This window comes from Bufo gargarizans, chromosome 2 (genome assembly GCF_014858855.1).
Source record: "Bufo gargarizans isolate SCDJY-AF-19 chromosome 2, ASM1485885v1, whole genome shotgun sequence".
In the NCBI taxonomy this organism is placed as follows: domain Eukaryota; kingdom Metazoa; phylum Chordata; class Amphibia; order Anura; family Bufonidae; genus Bufo; species Bufo gargarizans.
In genome coordinates, this window is record NC_058081.1 from 493,402,974 (window position 1) to 493,422,257 (window position 19,284).

Consider the following 19,284-nt stretch of genomic DNA (forward strand, 5'->3'; position numbering starts at 1 on the left):
AACAGCGGCGAAGGCTAAAGTTACCCATTCTTTGTTCCGCCAGTGCAGATATATATTTTCATCCAACATGTAAAAATATTAGTGACATAGGAGCTGCAGTCAGAGGTTGTCAACCGTGTTTCGTTTGTCAGTGTTTTTCTAGTTTGTTGCTGCTGTGCAAGCATGACGCCCGCTCGCGCGTGTAGCGGGCGTCATGGCCGGCAAGTCTCTGCAGTTTCAAACAGCAGAGACCTACAGCTAATTACTGTAACCGGCAATAATGCTGATTGCGGTAATTAAATGCTTTAGATGCCGTGATCAAGTGAGATCACGGCACCTGAATCCGCAAAAAGGCCAATCGGGACTTCAGTACATGCACTGAATGCTCCGAATCTCTATGAAGAAATTCAGAGCATTAATGGTGCAATTCTTATTTTGGCCACCAGATGGCAGGCCAACATGAGAAATGAGCAAAATGTTAAGAAATTGTCATTTTTTTTAAATCGCTAATAGATCAAAATGAAAAATTCAAAAACATAATTTATAAGATAATTTATGAGCCTTAAAATTATGATAAAAAAAATATAAAAAAGTTTAAATCACCCCCTTTCCGTATAAAAAAAAACAACTACTAAATGACAATAAATATAAACATCCTGGGTATTACTGCGACGGAAAACGCCCAGAATATTAAAATTAAAAAAATAATCAAATACGCCGAATGGCGTAACGGAAAAAAGGGTAAAAATGGCCGATTTGCCATTTTTTCATTGCTTCTCTTAACCAAAAAGAAATGTGATCCAAAAGTCATGCGCACTCCAAAATTGTATCAATTAAAACTATGAATTGTCCCGCAAATAATGAGCCCCTAAATAGCTCAGTAGACATAAGTACAGTCCTGAGCAAAAGTTTAAGACCACTTGAAAAATGGCAAAAAATCATATTTAGCATGGCTGGATCTTAACAAGGTTCCAAGTAGAGCTTTAACATGCAACAAGAAGAAATGGGAGTGAGACAAAACATTTTTTGAGCATTCAATTTAATGAAAACAACGAATTAACTGAAACGGGCTGTTTTTCAGCTGATCAAAAGTTTAGGACCACACCTCCTAAAAAAAACTAAACCCCCCCCCAAAAAAAAAAACAACAAACTGAAATCCAACTTCCAAACATGAACTCAGTAATGAGTAGCTCCGCCGTTATTGTTTATCACTTCAAAAATTTGGTTCGGCATGCTTGATGCAAGCGTTTCCATGAGGTGAGTGGGAACATTTCTGCAAGTGGTGAAGATGGCCGCACGAAGGCCATCTACTGTCTGGAACTGTTGTCCATTTTTGTAAACTTCCCTTGCCATCCATCCCCAAAGGTTCTCAATTGGATTTAGATCGGGGGAACACGCAGGATGGGCCAAAAGAGTGATGTTATTCTCCTGGAAGAGGTCCCTTGTCCTGCGGGCATTGTGTACTGTAGCGTTGTCCTGTTGAAAAACCCAGTCGTTACCACACAGACGAGGGCCCTCAGTCATGAGGAATGCTCTCTGCAACATCTGGACATAGCCAGCGGCCGTTTGACGCCCCTGCACTTCCTGAAGCTCCATTGTTCCACTGAAGGAAAAAGCACCCCAGACCATTATGGCCCCCTCCACTGTGGCACGTAGAAAACATCTTAGGTGGGATCTGCTTGTCATGCCAATAAAGTTGGAAACCATCAGGACCATCAAGGTTAAAAAAAAAATCTCATCACAGAATAAAACTTTCTTCCACCTTTGAATGTCCCATGTTTGCTGCTCTCTTGCAAAGTCCAAACGAGCAGTTCTGTGGCGTTCAAGGAGACGAGGTCTTTTGAAGACGTTTTTTGTTTTTGAAGCCCTTCAGTCTCAGATGCCGTCTGATGGTTATGGGGCTGCAGTCAGCACCAGTAAGGGCCTTAATTTGGGTCGAGGATCGTCCAGTGTCTTGACGGACAGCCAATTGGATCCTCCGGCTCAGTGCTAATGACATTTTTTGGGGTCTTCTACTTTGACTTTTTTTGTTCCTTTAACCCTCAGGATCATTTAAGATAGCGATGGCACGCTGTGAGAGACCCTGCTTATGCAGTTCAACAACCTGATCACGTTAAAAAAGGGAGAGTTTTTTTGCCTTTGCCATTACAACGTGTGACAGAAAATGACAATGAATCCACCACATCTTTGCACAGATTTGGCCTTTTAAAGGCATGTGGTCCTAAACTTTGGATCAGCTGAAAAACAGCCTGTTTTAGTTTAATCGTTATTTTCAATTAATTGCTCAAAAAATGTTTTGTCTCACTCTCATTTCTTCTTGTTGCATGTTGAAGCTCTACTTGGAACCTTGTTAACCACTTCAACCCCGCTAGCTGAAACCCCCTTAATGACCAGGCCACTTTTTACACTTCTGCACTACACTACTTTCACCGTTTATTGCTCGGGCATGCAACTTACCACCCAAATGAATTTTACCTCCTTTTCTTCTCACTAATAGAGCTTTCATTTGGTGGTATTTCATTGCTGCTGACATTTTTTTCATTTTTTGTTATTAATCGAAATTTAACGATTTGTTTGCAAAAAAATGAAATTTTTTACTTTCAGTTGTAAAATTTTGCAAAAAAAACGACATCCATATATAAATTTTTTGCTAAATTTATTGTTCTACATGTCTTTGATAAAAAAAAGTTTGGGTAAAAAAAAATGGTTTGGGTAAAAGTTATAGCGTTTACAATGTATGGTACAAAAATGTGAATTTCCACTTTTTGAAACGGCTCTGACTTTCTGAGCACCTGTCATGTTTTCTGAGGTTCTACAATGCCCAGACAGTACAAACACCCCACAAATGACCCCATTTCGGAAAGTAGACACCCTAAGGTATTCACTGATGGGCATAGTGAGTTCATAGAACTATTTTTTGTCACAAGTTAGCGGAAAATGATGATTTATTTTTTATTTTATGTTTTTCTTACAAAGTCTCATATTCCACTAACTTGTGACAAAAAATAAAAAATTCTAGGAACTCGCCATGCCCCTCACGGAATACCCTGAGGTGTCTTCTTTCCAAAATGGGGTCACTTGTGGGGTAGTTATACTGCCCTGGCATTTTAGAGGCCCATATGCGTGAGAAGTACTTTGCAATCAAAATCTGTAAAAAATGACCGGTAAAATCCGAAAGGTGCTCTTTGGAATGTGTGCCCCTTTGCCCACCTAGGCTGCAAAAAAGTGTCACACATCTGGTATCGCTGTACTCAGGAGAAGTTGGGGAATGTGTTTTGGGGAGAAATATCTTGGTCAAATGCCAACTTTGTATAAAAAAATGGGAAATGTTGTCTTATACCAAGATATTTCTCTCACCCAGCATGGGTATATGTAAAATGACACCCCAAAACACATTCCCCAACTGACCAAGATATTTCTCCCCAAAACACATTCCCCAACGTCTCCTGAGTACAGCGATACCAGATGTGTGACACTTTTTTGCAGCCTAGGTGGGCAAAGGGGCACACATTCCAAAGAGCACCTTTCGGATTTCACAGGCCATTTTTTACAGATTTTGATTGCAAACTACTTCTCACGCATATGGGCCCCTAGAATGCCAGGGCAGTATAACTACCCCACAAGTGACCCCATTTTGGAAAGAAGACACCCCAGGGTGTTCCGTGAGGGGCATGGCGAGTTCCTAGAATTTTTTATTTTTTGTCACAAGTTAGTGGAATATGAGACTTTGTAAGAAAAAGAAATAAAAAATTCATCATTTTCCGCTAACTTGTGACAAAAAATAAAAAAAAATTCTAGGAACTCGCCATGCCCCTCACGGAATACCTTGGGGTGTCTTCTTTCCAAAATGGGGTCACTTGTGGGGTAGTTATACTGCCCTGGCATTCTAAGGGCCCTAATGTGTGGTAAGTAGTTTGAAATCAAAATGTGTAAAAAATGACCTGTAAAATCCTAAAGGTGCTCTTTGGAATGTGTGCCCCTTTGCCCACCTAGGTGGCAAAAAAGTGTCACACATGTGGTATCGCCGTACTCAGGAGAAGTTGGGGAATGTGTTTTGGGGTGTCATTTTACATATAACCATGCTGGGTGAGAGAAATATCTTGGCAAAAGACAACTTTTCAAATTTTTTTATACAAAGTTGGCATTTGACCAAGACACTTTTTTGCAGCCTAGATGCGCAAAGCGGCCCAAATTCCTTTTAGGAGGGCATTTTTAGACATTTGGATCCCAGACTTCTTCTCACGCTTTCGGGCCCCTAAAATGCCAGGGCAGTATAAATACCCCACATGTGACCCCATTTTGGGAAGAAGACACCCCAAGGTATTCAATGAGGGGCATGGCGAGTTCATAGAATTTTTTTTTTTTTTTTTTTTTTTTTTTGTTTTCTCACAAAGTCTCCCTTTCTGCTAACATGGGACAAAAATTTAAATCTTTCATGGACTCAATATGCCCCTCACGGAATACCTTGGGGTGTCTTCTTTCCGAAATGGGGTCACATGTGGGGTATTTATACTGCCCTGGCATTTTAGGGCCCCTAAAGCGTGAGAAGAAGTCTGGAATATAAATGTCTAAAAAAATTTACGCATTTGGATTCCGTGAGGGGTATGGTGAGTTCATGTGAGATTTTATTTTTTGACACAAGTTAGTGGAATATGAGACTTTGTAAGAAAAAAATAAAATAAAAACAATTTCCGCTAACTTGGGCCAAAATGTCTGAATGGAGCCTTACAGGGGGGGTGATCAATGACAGGGGGGTGATCACCTATATAGACCCCCCCCCCCCCCCCTGTATGGCTCCATTCAGACGTCCGTATGATTTTTACGGATCCACGGATACATGGATCGGATTCGCAAAACACATACGGACGTCTGAATGGAGCCTTACAGGGGGGTGATCACCCATATAGACTCCCTGATCACCCCCTTGTCATTGATCACCCCCCTGTCATTGATCACCCCCCCCCCCCCGGTAAGGCTCCATTCAGACGTCCGTATGATTTTTACGGATCCACGGATCGGATCCGCAAAACACATACGGACGTCTGAATGGAGCCTTACAGGGGGGTGATCAATGACAGGGGGGTAATCAATGACAGGGGGTGTATATGAGGTGATCACCCCCCTGTCATTGATCACCCCCCTCCCCTGTATGGCTCCATTCAGACGTCCGTATGTGTTTTGCGGATCCGATCCATGTATCCGTAAAAATCATATGGACGTCTGAATGGAGCCTTACAGGGGGGTGATCAATGACGGGGGTGATCAGGGAGTCTATATGGGGTGATCAGGGGTTCATAAGGGGTTAATAAGTGACAGGGGGGGTTATAGTGTAGTGTAGTGGTGTTTGGTGCTACTTTACTGAGCTGCCTGTGTCCTCTGGTGGTCGATCCAAACAAAAGGGACCACCAGAGGACCAGGTAGCAGGTATATTAGACGCTGTTATCAAAACAGCGTCTAATATACCTGTTAGGGGTTAAAAAAAAAATCACATCTCCAGCCTGCTGGCGAACGATCGCCGCTGGCAGGCTGGAGATCCACTCGCTTACCTTCCGTTCCTGTGAACGCGTGCGCTCACAGTAAATCTCGGCTATCGTGAGATGACGCACGGATGCGTCCAGGAGGAATGAATCAACCACCTTCCGGAGCATCCGTGCGTTAGGCGGTCCGGAGGTGGTTAAGATCCAACAATGTAAAATATGATTTTTTTTTGCCATTTTTCAAGTGGTCTTCAACTTTTGATCAGGACTGTATAAAAAAGTTATGGGGGGTCAGAATATGCTGATGTAAAAAAAAGAGTTTTAATATTTACACATAAAAAAAACCTATACATATGGGGTATCGTACTGACCCAGAGAATGAAGTGCATGGGTCAGTTTTGCCGTAAACAAAACCCGTAAAACGGTGGTGGGATTGCGTTTTTTTCCAATTCCACCCCATTTGGAATTTTTTTTTCTCCCCCGCTTCCCATTAGAAAGTACAACTTGTCCCGCAAAAAAAGCCCTCATACAGCTATGTGAGTGGAAATATTAAAAAGTTATGGCTCACGGAAAATGGGGAAGGAAAATGCAAAAACCCTTAGGATACCGGAGGTTTTTAACACACACGTCATTCACAGGACTGCTGTAGCGAATTCCTGAGTGTACATGTATCACCACTGCAGGACTGGTGGGGGGTTGAATAGGTGAGTATTAGCTATTTTTTATGTTATCCCATTCAATCACCTCTTTTAAAAATAAATAAAAAGCTGACAGCCCTTTTAAGGCCCCTTTCATACTGGTGCGATTTCCTTGCGGGTGCAATGTGTGAGGTGAACGCATTGCACCTGCACTGAATTTGGACCCATTCATTTCAATGGGGCTCTGCACATGAGCGGTGATCACTTGTGCGTTGTGTGAAAATCGCAGCAGGTTCTATATTCAGTGTTTTTCACGCAACGCAGGCCCCATAGAAATGAATTGGTATGCGTGAAAATCGCAAGCAAGTGCGGATGCGGTGCGATTTTCACGCATGGTTGCTAGGAGATGATGGGGATGAAAGCAACCCCGGACCCCATTAAAGTGTATTCCCTGTATTATTTTCCCTTTATAGACTATTTTCCCTTATAGACTCACCTTGTGGTGACGTCAGCGCAGGTCTTGCTGAATGCTTCGTTTGGTGGTAAAAGCAGAATTGTGTTATGCATTCTGATGCCACGGACCATAACGCAATTCTATGACTGAATGAGGCATTTCGTTATTCATTCCGTCATAATAGAAGTCTATGGCCTGCAAAAACGGATCCGTCCCGTTATGCAGGAGAAGACTCCCCTGCATAACGGAAATGGGACGGATCTGTTATGCAGGCCCCAGACTTCTATTATGAGGGAATAAATAACGAAATGCCTCATTCCGTCAAAGAATTGCGTTATGGTCCGTGGTAACAGAATGCATAACACAATTCTGCTTTTACCACCAAACGAAGCGTGAACGAATTTCAAAATTTCTATCTTCATTCAGCAAGACCTAGTTGTTACTTTTTTTCAAAAATGACTGCTGCAACTAAATTGAAAAATGGTAAGTATATTTGTTTTACTTGAAGAGATAATGGAAAACTTGTGATTTACTAATATATTATAAATTACATACAGGTGAAACCTGAAAAATTTGAATATTGTGTAAAAGTCCATTTATTTCAGTAATGCAACTTAAAAGGAATTGCATTAATGCAGCTTAAAATAAGAATTTTGTGAAAAGGTTCAATATTCTAGGCTCAAAGTGTCGCACTCTAGTCAGCTAATTAATCCATACCCCCTGAGCAAAGGGGACCTCAAAATTGTGACTTTGGGGTTTCATAAGCTGTAAGCCATAATCATCCAAATTATAACAAATAAAGGCTTGGAATATCTCGCTTTGCATGTAATGAGTCTATCTCATATGTTAGCTTCACCTTTTAAGTTGCATTACTGAAATAAATGAACTTTGCACGATATTCACATTTTTCCAGTTTCACCTGTAATATTATTTTGTATGATTTGATTCAGCAGTCTCGTGTAGAAAGCGGTGTAAATGCTACCAGGACTCTAACCCTAAGTTCACACCTGAGCGTTTTACTGCGCGTTCAAACGCGCTGTAAAACGCTCAACACATGAAAACCAATGCTTCCCTATGGCCCTGGTCCACACTTGAGCGTTTTACAGCGCGTTTGAACGCGCTGTAAAATGCCTGACGCATAAACAAGTTCTTGAGCTTTTTTTGGAGCGTTTGTCACGCGTTTTGGCCATAGACTCATTGGACAACACTGCAGTCAATCACACAAACGCGCGTTTACTATTGCAAAAAACGTGCGTCTCAGAAACGCTCAGGTGTGAACCCAGGGTTAGAGAAAGCTTGTGAGCTCTACTTTCCCTGCCAACACAAAGGGATTGACCGTACATAGAACTGACACTTCCTGCCTGTTGGCCAGGAAAGAAGGACTCGCAGGCTTTCTCCAAGAGTCCTGGCACCATTTACTCAGATTCCTTCCTGAAAACCCAAAACCAAGTCATAGAAAACTGTGTATTGAGCTCTGAGCTCAGATTTAGCAGATCCATGTTGAAAAATTTGATCATGGCTCTGTTCCTAGCTCTGGTTACCAAAAACTGCATCAATATGTAAAATATGTTCAGCTCACAGAAGGTTGAATACAGTTCTGTTCAAAATAATAGCAGTGTGTTTAAAAAAAAGTGAATAAAGCTTAAAATCCTTCTACTAGCTTTTATTTCCATACACACAAATGCATTGGGAACACTACACATTCTATTCCAACTTAAAATATGAAGAAAAATATATCAAATTTGTGTTGTTCTTCTTCTAAAAAAAAATTGAAGAAAAGTGAATATTAGGATGCACACGAACGTTGTTTTTTTCCATGTCCGGTCTGTTTTTTTTTTTTGTTTTTTTTGCGGATAGGATGCGGACCCATTCACTTCAATGGGTCTGCAAAAAAAAAAATGCGGACAGCACAGTGTGCTGTCCGCATCAGTATGTCCGTTCTGTAGTGCCGCAAAAAAATAGAACATGTCCTATTCTTGTCCATTTTAGGCATTGTTACAATGGATCCGCAAAAAAAACGGATGGCATACGGAAATTGTATTATTTTTTTTGTGGATCCGCAATTTGCAGACCGCAAAACGCATACGGTCGTGTGCGGACTGTTCAAAAATAATAGCAGTGTTTGTATTCTTCTTTGCAAACTCAAACATTCACTATATAAACTGAAAAAGATTTTGCTTTCCTTTGAATCACTTAACTACTATTTAGTTGTATAACCACTGTTTCTGAGAACTGCTGGACATCTGTGTAGCATGGAGTCAACAAACTTCTGGCACCTGTGAACAGGTATTCCAGCCCAGAATGATTGGACTACATTCCACAGTTCTTCTCTACTTATTGGTTTTGCCTCAGAAACTGCATTTTTGATGTCACCCTACAAGTTTTCTATTGGATTAAGATCTGGGTATTGGGCTGGTTAGGGCTCTTTCACACTTGCGTTCTTTTCTTCCGGCATAGAGTTCCGTCGTCGGGGCTCTATGCCGGAAGAATCCTGATCAGTTTTTATCCTAATGCATTCTGAATGGAGTGAAATCCGTTCAGGATGCATCAGGATGTCTTCAGTTCCGGAACGGAACGTTTTTTGGCCGGAGAAAATACTGCAGCATGCTGCGCTTTTTGCTCCGGCCAAAAATCCTGAAGACTTGCCGCAAGGCCGGATCCGGAATTAGTGCCCATTGAAAGGCATTAATCCGGATCCGGCCTTAAGCTAAACGTCGTATCGGCGCATTGCCGGATCTGACGTTTAGCTTTTTCTGAATGGTTACCATGGTAAAGTGTAGTGGGGAGCAGGGGAGCAGTATACTTACAGTCCGTGCGGCTCCCGGGGCGCTCCAGAGTGACGTCAGGGCGCCCCACGCGCATGGATGACGTGATCACATGGCACGTCATCCATGCGCATGGGGCGCTCTGACGTCATTCTGGAGCGCCCCGGGAGCCGCACGGACTGTAAGTATACTGCTCCCCCGCTCCCCACTACTACTATGGCAACCAGGACTTTAACCACTTCAGCCCCACTAGCTGAAACCCCCTTCATGACCAGAGCACTTTTTACACTTCGGCACTACACTACTTTCACCGTTTATCGCTCGGTCATGCAACTTACCACCCAAATGAATTTTACCTCCTTTTCTTCTCACTAATAGAGCTTTCATTTGGTGGTATTTTATTGCTGCTGACATTTTTACTTTTTTTGTTATTAATCGAAATGTAAAGTTTTTTTTGGAAAAAAATGACATTTTTCACTTTCAGCTGTAAAATTTTGCAAAAAAAACGACATCCATATATAAATTTTTCGCTAAATTTATAGTTCTACATGTCTTTGATTAAAAAAAAAAATGTTTGGGCAAAAAAAAAATGGTTTGGGTAAAAGTTATAGCGTTTACAAACTATGGTACAAAAATGTGAATTTCCGCTTTTTGAAGCAGCTCTGACTTTCTGAGCACCTGTCGTGATTCCTGAGGTTCTACAATGCCCAAACAGTAGAAAACCCCCACAAATGACCCCATTTCGGAAAGTAGACACCCTAAGGTATTCGCTGATGGGCATAGTGAGTTCATAGAACTTTTTATTTTTTGTCACAAGTTAGCGGAAAATGATGATGATTTTTTATTTTTATTTTTTTCTTACAAAGTCTCATATTCCACTAACTTGCGACAAAAAATAAAAAATTCTAGGAACTCGCCATGCCTCTCACGGAATACCTTGGGGTGTCTTCTTTCCAAAATGGGGTCACTTGTGGGGTAGTTATACTGCCCTGGCAATTTAGGGGCCCAAATGTGTGAGAAGAACTTTGCAATCAAAATGTGTAAAAAAATGACCGGTGAAATCCGAAAGGTGCACTTTGGAATATGTGCCCCTTTGCCCACCTAGGCTGCAAAAAAGTGTCACACATCTGGTATCGCCGTACTCAGGAGAAGTTGGGGAATGTGTTTTGGGGTGTCATTTTACATATACCCATGCTGGGTGAGAGAAATATCTTGGCAAAAGACAACTTTTCCAATTTTTTTATACAAAGTTGGCATTTGACCAGCAAAGCCGGCTGAAGTCTCACACATGAGCCATGACGTCTCTATTAACGAGCCTGCACATTGCTGTATACCGTTGTCAGGTAGTTTTCAGCGGCTGAATTCGCAGGCTCCCGGGTGAGAGTGCGCGTCAGAACGTTCATGCTGTCAATCATAGGTGAAGAGGGTGTGGTTATCCTGACTTAAAGTGAGGAGGCCGCTGCCCCCTTGACTTCAAACTATGCTGTTACATAGCGCATGCAGGGGATTAAAGTTTGTTTTTGAAGATTTTGGTGCATCTGGCTGGAGGAAGAAAAGGATCTTTTGAAACATACTGCTGGCTACTTTAAGGTAATGCTGGTGGTTTGGGAGGTGTTTTTAGGTGACAGGTTACCTCGTTTAATACAAATACAGGTCTCGGCAGTAGAATCGCATAGCCATGATCAGCGGCAGTTAACCCCTCAGGTGCGGCACCTAAGGGGGTTAAAGAGCCCTTAGTGATCACCCATACGCCTTTTTACGGTGGTCACTAAGGGGCCTTAGGCTGGTCTGCTGCTTTTCCTACAGCGACCCAGTCTAAGCGATGCACAGGTCCCCCTGGGAGCCGCAACCCGGACTGGCAGGAGTGCCCATCCGGGCTGTTTAACACTTTACATGGTGCAATGGTGCCCGCCGCCTGTAAAGTGCTAATAGAGGGACCTATCGGCACCCCGCTTTTTTTTTTTTTTTTTTCATTGAAAATGATACGCCTGCATCTGATAGAGGGAACAGTGAAGGTAGATGTCGCCCCTGAAGACATAGGATACAGTTGAATATAGAGAGAATGGAAGCTCATGTTTCCCACAGCCCTGCTGCCATCCTCACTTGTCTCCGGAGTCGTGCTGTCTGAGGCAACCACCTCACCTCTGGTGACAAGTGGCATGTTGCCGAACAGGAAGCATCACACAATCATCCCACACGACTTAAAGATCACATAATACATTGGTTCTCCAGAAGTTTGATGACCTATTCTCGAGATAGGTTGTCAATATCTGATTGATGGAGGTGCCAGATGTCAGACCAATCAGCTGTTTTAAGAGGTCATGGTGCTCTGATGAGCGCTGCGGCTTTATCTCAACATACTAAGCATAATAGGGTACATTGGGTAGTGCCTGTCCGTGGTAGGGTAGCTCAGGCTCATTGACTTGAATGGGACTGAGTTGGGCCTAGGCCATGTCACTGAGAGGCTGCAGTGCTTACCAGAGCACCACGGCTCCTTCTAAGGGTCCATTCACACGTCCTGTTTTTTTTCATCCTGAAAAACGGTCCGTTTTTTGCGGATCCGTTGTTCCTGAAAATGTTTCCGTATGTCATCCGTTTTTTGCGGATCCGCAAAAAACGGAAACATGTATACATTTCAATAATCAAATAAAGTTGTTTGGATTTCTTTGAAAAAAAATTGAAAAATAAAAATAATAATTTGTTATAGGACGAATACCCCGTGAAGAAATTAGAATCTTCATGGAGGGAGTACCAATTCCCAGACTTACGGATGAGGAGAGGGATTGGTTGAATGGTCCCATTGAAGTTGAGGAATTACGAGAGACACTGAAAACTGTTCAGGGGAACACCAGCCCTGGGCTGGACGGCCTACCCTTCGAGATATATAGAAGGTATGGAGATATCATTCTTCCAGTGTTAGTACAGGTTTTAAATGAATCAATGGATAGTGGTGAACTTCCGCCCTCCCTCTCCGAGGCAGTGATAACTTTGATAGGTAAAAAGGGGAAGGATGAGAGCAGGGTGGACTCGTATCGCCCCATCTCTCTTCTCAATACTGACTTCAAAATCTGTGCTAAATTACTTGCAAATCGCCTAAGAGAAGTTAATACACCCGGACCAAACCGGGTTTGTACCCAAACGTCAGGCGCAGACGAATATTAGACGAACACTTTTGAATATGCAGATGGTTGGTGAGGGTGCCCACTCCATCCTGTCTTTGGACGCGGAAAAAGCGTTTGACAGGGTGGAGTGGGCATACCTCTGGAAGACTATGTACGAGTTTAATTTGGGGGAGAAATTTATTAAATGGATACAGCTTTTATATAATAACTCGAAAGTTAGGGTTAGGATTAATGGAGTAATATCAGAGTCAATACCTCTGCAGAGGGGGACTCGTCAGGGCTGTCCACTCTCCCCATTGTTGTTCGCTATATTTGTAGAACCACTAGCCTGTAAGGTCCGAGCAGATGGAAAAATAAGGGGATTTGGGGGAAACGGTGCATCGGATAAGATATGTCTCTACGCTGATGACATTCTGTTTTTTGTGGATGGAGGAGTACCAATGGTACAGTACTTGATGGGGGTAGTTAACCAGTTTGGCCTTGTCTCCGGCTTTAAGGTGAATTGGACAAAATCGGTACTGCTTCCAATTGGTCAGGAAATTGGGCCGGAGGAAATTAACATCAAAGTTTTGAAACCCACGGAATCGTTTGAATATTTGGGAATAAAAGTCAGCTCGAGGATACAGGAGTATCTAGAACTTAATATTGACCCTTTATTAAAAAGGGTTAGGGAAAAAACAAGTTCTTGGCAAAAACTGTTGATCCGACAAGCGGACCGAATAGCAATAATAAAGATGGTTCTATTACCACAGATTTTGTATGTTATTTCCTCATGCCCAATTTGGATAGGGGACCACTTCTTTAATGCATTGGAAGGAGCGATAAATGATCTCATTTGTGGGAGAAAAAGGGTCAGGCTGAAACAAAAATATCTATGGTTAGATGAGGAAGATGGCGGTCTGTCTATCCCATGCTTCAGGGGCTATTACTTTGCATCCCAGCTTCAGTGGTTAATGATGGAGGATGACAGACTGCGTCGCTTCCTGGAAGGGGAGTTGGAAGTTCTTCAATATAATATTATCAGTATATTGGAAGCAGGAATGTTAAAAATAAAGGGGAGGCAGTGCCCAATTAGTAAGATGGTACATTTAGTTTGGGTTAACATTAAAAAATTATTGGGAATAAATCACTCACTAAAGTTCACACCTATCTGGGGAAATATCAACTTAAAAGAATTTCTGAAGTTTGAGGATTATTTGTTCTGGGAGAAAAAGGGCATTAGATTTGTGCCCCAGATAGTAGTGGAAGGAAAGTTGAAGACACCAGAGGAAATGGGTTTAAGTTTAGACAAAGATTATCTCACAGGGTTTAGATATAGTAGACTGAAACACGCTTTTGATAAAACGAAGATTAAAGAATATTTTATTATACAGCACTCAGAATTTGTTGATTTTTGTCATCAGGGAATAGGTAGTAAAATCTCAATCTCACAGATTTATAAAAAGGTAAAAAAGGGTCTGGGAAGGGTGATTAGTTTTAAAAGTGAAAAGAAATGGGCAGAGGAGGTGGCACCCTTAATCATGGACTGGAGAAACATATATAAAAGTGTTAAAAGGAGTACAATTTCCAGTAGCTTCCGATTGACGCAGTTTTTTATCCTTCACCGGACCTATGTTACCCCAAGGGTTATGAGTAAAATGTATAAAACAGGAGATGCAAGGTGTTGGAAGTGTGGAGAGGAAGGGGCCGATTTTCTCCATCTGATTTGGTCCTGCCTGATTGTACAGGGGTACTGGTCTCAAGTTTTCCAGGACCTCGAGAGAGAGACAAGGAAATCTGCTCCTTTTGAGATTAGTATAGCAGTCCTGGGAGACACCGGAAGAATGGGGGTAGACAGAGAAAGTGAAAGGAAATGGGAAAAAGGTCTGATGCTGGCACGTGTTGTTCTGGCTAGAGGTTGGGGAGCGGATAGCCCGCCAAGTGTGGTAGAATGGAAAAACCTATGTGAAAGGGTGACAAGCTATGAGAAAGCTAGACAGACGAAGTTAGTGAGTAGATAAGGAAGAAAAAGGGGGAAGTTTTAGTTTTCTTTTTTTGAAAAGAGGTTACTGAAAGGAAATATTACTAGGATACTCCCAAGACAACCAAAAAAGGGTGGAGGGGTGGGAGGAGGAGGGGGTGGGGCTGGGGATGGGAGGGGGGGGGGGGGGAAAGCACTCTCTTTTGTGAAGCCTTTTGTAAAAGTATAAATGAAGGGGAAAAACTGTTATTATATGTTTGTGTTGCTTAGGAGTATGTATATCGATATTGTTAGGACACACTTGTGTAATTTATGATGGTGTATATATGTATTTTTTGTAATGGTGAATCCCCACCTATGTCTTTTATAATGAGAAGAAGAAAATTACAAATAAATATAATAAAAAAAAATAATAATAATTTGTTATGTGTTTCCAGGAACGGAATCCGCAAAAAACGGATGACATACGGAATGACATCCGAATGTCATCCGTTTTTTGCGGATCCATTGACTTTGTATTGTACCAGGATCCGATTTTTCAGGACAAGAATAGGACATGTTTTATATTTAAACGGACATGCGGAACGGAACAACGGAAACGGACAGCACACATTGTGCTGTCCGATTTTTTCCAGGACCCATTGAAAATGAATGGGTCCAGATCTGGTCCTGATCTGTTCCTGAAAAAACGGAACAGATCAGGAAAGAAAAAACGGACGTGTGAATGGACCCTAACAGCTGATCGGCAGGGGTGCTGGGAGTCAGACACCTACCGATCACATATTGATGATTTATCCTTAGGATGGGTTATCAATATTAAACTCCCTGAAAACCTCTTTTTAACCCTTAGACTACATGTGCTGTTCATGCACGGTGCAGCTGGAAACGAGTTAAGGTCTAGCTTTGTACTATTATGGTGCAGTGACCAAGTGGGCACAGACGCTGCGCTTACTCGATCAGTGGCAGGGGCCTGGCTGTATCCACTTGCATCGGTGAAAACTCTGATGCTGATGGATTAACCTCTTGGATGCCAAGGTTAATGCTGACCGCTGCATATAAGGGGTTTATAGAGGGAAGAGGCTCCCTCTCACAAAGGCTTTGGGGTCTGCCAGCTACTGCGGCCTATTATATATAAAAAAAAAAAGTTTCAAGTTAAAAAATACCCTTTACCATCAAGCCATTGTGAGGCAGTGACAGGCCTCATATATGAGGGAAGATATGTGTCTCCTAGAATGGTGCAGGAAACCTATTAGAGGAGATGTATGCTATGGTGTTCACCTGAGACGTGTCATCAATGTGCCGGGCCTTGGAGTAAAAGTCTGTTGCTAGTGTGTCCACTAGGGTATATAGTGGATGCTGTTGTTACTTGGCATAGCTGGTTTCGGCTAATTCGGGCCTAGCTTTTATTGGGAATAAGCAAAGAGCTGGGTGGGTGCTTATTCCCCACGCTCCACTCCGGGTTTCAAAGGTGGCCTATTTTCACAGATCTCATTTAAAAGTCAGCAGCAAGAAGCAGAGTGTGTCTGTTAAGTGAGCGGCTTACATATCACAGAATGCAGGGCGTGTGTGAAGCAACACTGGCCTGAGGACAGATCTAAGGGAGAACGGAGCCTGTATTTGTTCTAACCCGGCTGCACTACACTGTAAGTTGGCCAGAATTATCAATAAACTGGATTAAAGTGACTTTGTTGTGTCCCTGCCTTTCTTCAACACTGGTAGTAGGAGCTGATGGCGTTACACCATTTACAATAAAAAAATAGACATATTAGGTATTGTCGCATCCCTATCAACCTGCTCGATAAACATACCACATGATCTACCTTGTCAGTAGAACGTTGTGAAAAAAAATTAAAATGGTATCAGAACAGCCTTGCCTCACAAAAAGTGTAATATTGGGGAATCAAAAAGTACTATGTACCATAAAATGGTACCAATATAAATGTCTCTGAAAAAAATGAGCCCTCACACAATGCCACACAATATGGCTCCCAGAAAACAGCAACACAATTTTTTTTTTTTTCCCCAAATAAAAATTGGTATCTCTGTAGTCATACTGACTAGCAGAATTAGGCTACATGCACACGATTTTTTGCAGACCCATTGAAATTAAAGGGTCTGCATCCTAACCGCAAAAAAACAAACAAAAACGGAACGGACACAGAAACAAACAACGTTCGTGTGCATGTAGCCTAAAGTTAACCCCTTCAACCCCAGGCCTGTTTTCACCTTCCTGCCCAGGCCGTTTTTTGGAAATCTGACGTGTCACTTTATGTGGTAATAACTTTAAAACGCTTTTACTTATCCAGGCCATTCTGAGATTGTTTTCTCGTCACATATTGTACTTCATGACACTGGTGAAATGGAGTAAAAAAAAATCATTTTTATTTTATAAAAAAATACAAAATTTTCAAATTTCAATTTCTCTACTTTTATAATACATAGTAATACCTCCAAAAATAGTTATTACTTTACATGTGTCTACTTCATGTTTGGATCATTTTTAAAATGACATTTTATTTTTTGGTGATGTTAGAAGGCTTAGAAATTTAGAAGCAAATCTTAATATTTCCAAAACCCAAATATTTTAGGACCAGTTAAGTTATGAAGTCATTTTCTGGGGCTTACATATTAGAAACCACCCATAAATCACCCCATTTTAGAAACTACACCCTCAAGGTATTCTAAACTGATTTTTACAAACTTTGTTAACCCTTTAGGTGCCCCACGAGAATTAAAGGGCTTCTGTCACCCCACTAAACCGTTTTTTTTTTTGGGTTTACTTATAATCCCTATAGTGCGATTTCTGCATACATAAGCTAAATAATCATTTCGGTTCAGTAGAATTTGTTAAAAACGTAATTGCATAAATATGCAAATTAGCTTGCTACCAGGCGCGAGATCTTGATCGCAGACAGGGCCAGCAGAGGACGATCCCGTTCCCTTGCCCTGTCAATCAACATGCGGAGGGGGCGTCTTTAGGATCGGAGGATGCGGCTGCTACCAGCAAGTAGCCGCCCTAAAAAAACGGTTTAGAGGGGCGAATTAAAAAAAAAAAAATTTTTTCAGATTCTAAATTTGAATCTATTTTTTCTTCAACACATTAAGGGTTAACACCCAAACAAAATTCAAAATCTATTACCCTGAATCTGGGGTTTTCAGAAACAGCTCATGTGTGCTTAAAAACTGAACAGAGTGGATGGAGCACCATATGGCTTCTGGCGAGCGGATTTAGCTGGAATAGTAATTGGGAGCTATGTCACATGTGAAGACACTCTGAGGTGGTCCTACAGTGGAAACCCCCAAAAAGTCACCCCATTCGAGGAAACTACACCCCTCAAGGAATATTTGAAGGTGTGTAGTGAGCACTTTGACCTATTGGGCGTTTCACAGAATTAGGAAACGCTTGGCTGCTTTACACCCACATTTTTCACTTTCACAAGGGGTAACAGGACAAAATGCACCCCACATTTTGTTCCCCATTTCCCCCCGAATACGCCAACACCCAATATGTGCTCATAAAATATGGGCGCAGGGCTCTAGATACAAAAAGCTAAATATGGATTTGGCTCCCCTGAATTGGCAGACATGGATTTTAGCTGTCATGTCACTTAAAAAATGTCCTGAGGTCCCCAGAAATAAAAAAAAAATCCCAAGAAATGACCCCATTTAGGAAAGAGCACCCCTGTACGAACATTTTAAGTGGTGAAAAGGGTACTTTTTACCAAAAAAGTGTCTCGCAGAAGGCAGAATTACTTGAGACAAGCATTTCAAAGACCATTTGTAAAAATTACTAGCAGACCCCAATTTTTCACTTTTACAAGAGGTTAAAGGAGAAAATGCACCCCAGTATATGTTCCCTATTTTGCGAATACCCCATATGTGCTCATAGCCTGCTGTATTGGCGCACAGCAGGCCTCTACAGGCAAAGTGCAAAATACGTTTTTTGCAGGCTTGACTTGGCAGACAGATTTTAGCTGCCATAGTAACATAGTAAGGCCGAAAAAATACATTTGTCCATCCAGTTCGGCCTGTCATCCTGCAAGTTGATCCAGAGGAAGGCCCAAAAAAACCCTGTGAGCTAGAAGACAATTTTCCCCACTTTAGGGGAATAAAAAATTCCTTCCCGACTCCAATCAGGCAATCAGAATAACTCCCTGGATCAACGACCCCTCACTAGTAGCTATAGCCTGTAATATTATTACACTCCAGAAATACATCCAGGCCCCTCTTGAATTCCTTTATTGTACTCACCATCACCACCTCCTCAGGCAGAGAGTTCCATAGTCTCACTGCTCTTACCGTAAAGAATCCTCTTCTATGTTTGTGCACAAACCTTCTTTCCTCCAGACGCAGAGGATGTCCCCTCGTCACAGTCACTGTCCAGGGAATGAATAGATGATGGGATAGATCTCTGTACTGACCCCTGATATATTTATACATAGTAATTAGATCTCCCCTCAGTCGTCTTTTTCCTAAAGTGAATAACCCTAATTTTGATAATCTTTCAGGGTACTGTAGTTGCCCCATTCCAGTTATTACTTTAGTTGCCCTCCTCTGGACCCTCTCCAGCTCTGCTATTTCTGCCTTGTTTACAGGAGCCCAGAACTGTACACAGTACTCCATGTGTGGTCTGACTAGCGATTTGTAAAGTGGCAGGACTATATTCTTATCACGGGCATCTATGCCCCTTTTGATGCAACCCATTATCTTATTGGCCTTGAGGCCAGCTGCCTGACACTGGTTCTTGCAGCTTAGTTTGCTGTTTATAAAAATTCCTAGATCCTTTTCCATGTCAGTGTTACCAAGTGTTTTACCATTTAGTATGTACGGGTGACTTGCATTATTCCTTACCATGTGCATAACCTTACATTTGTCAGTGTTAAACCTTA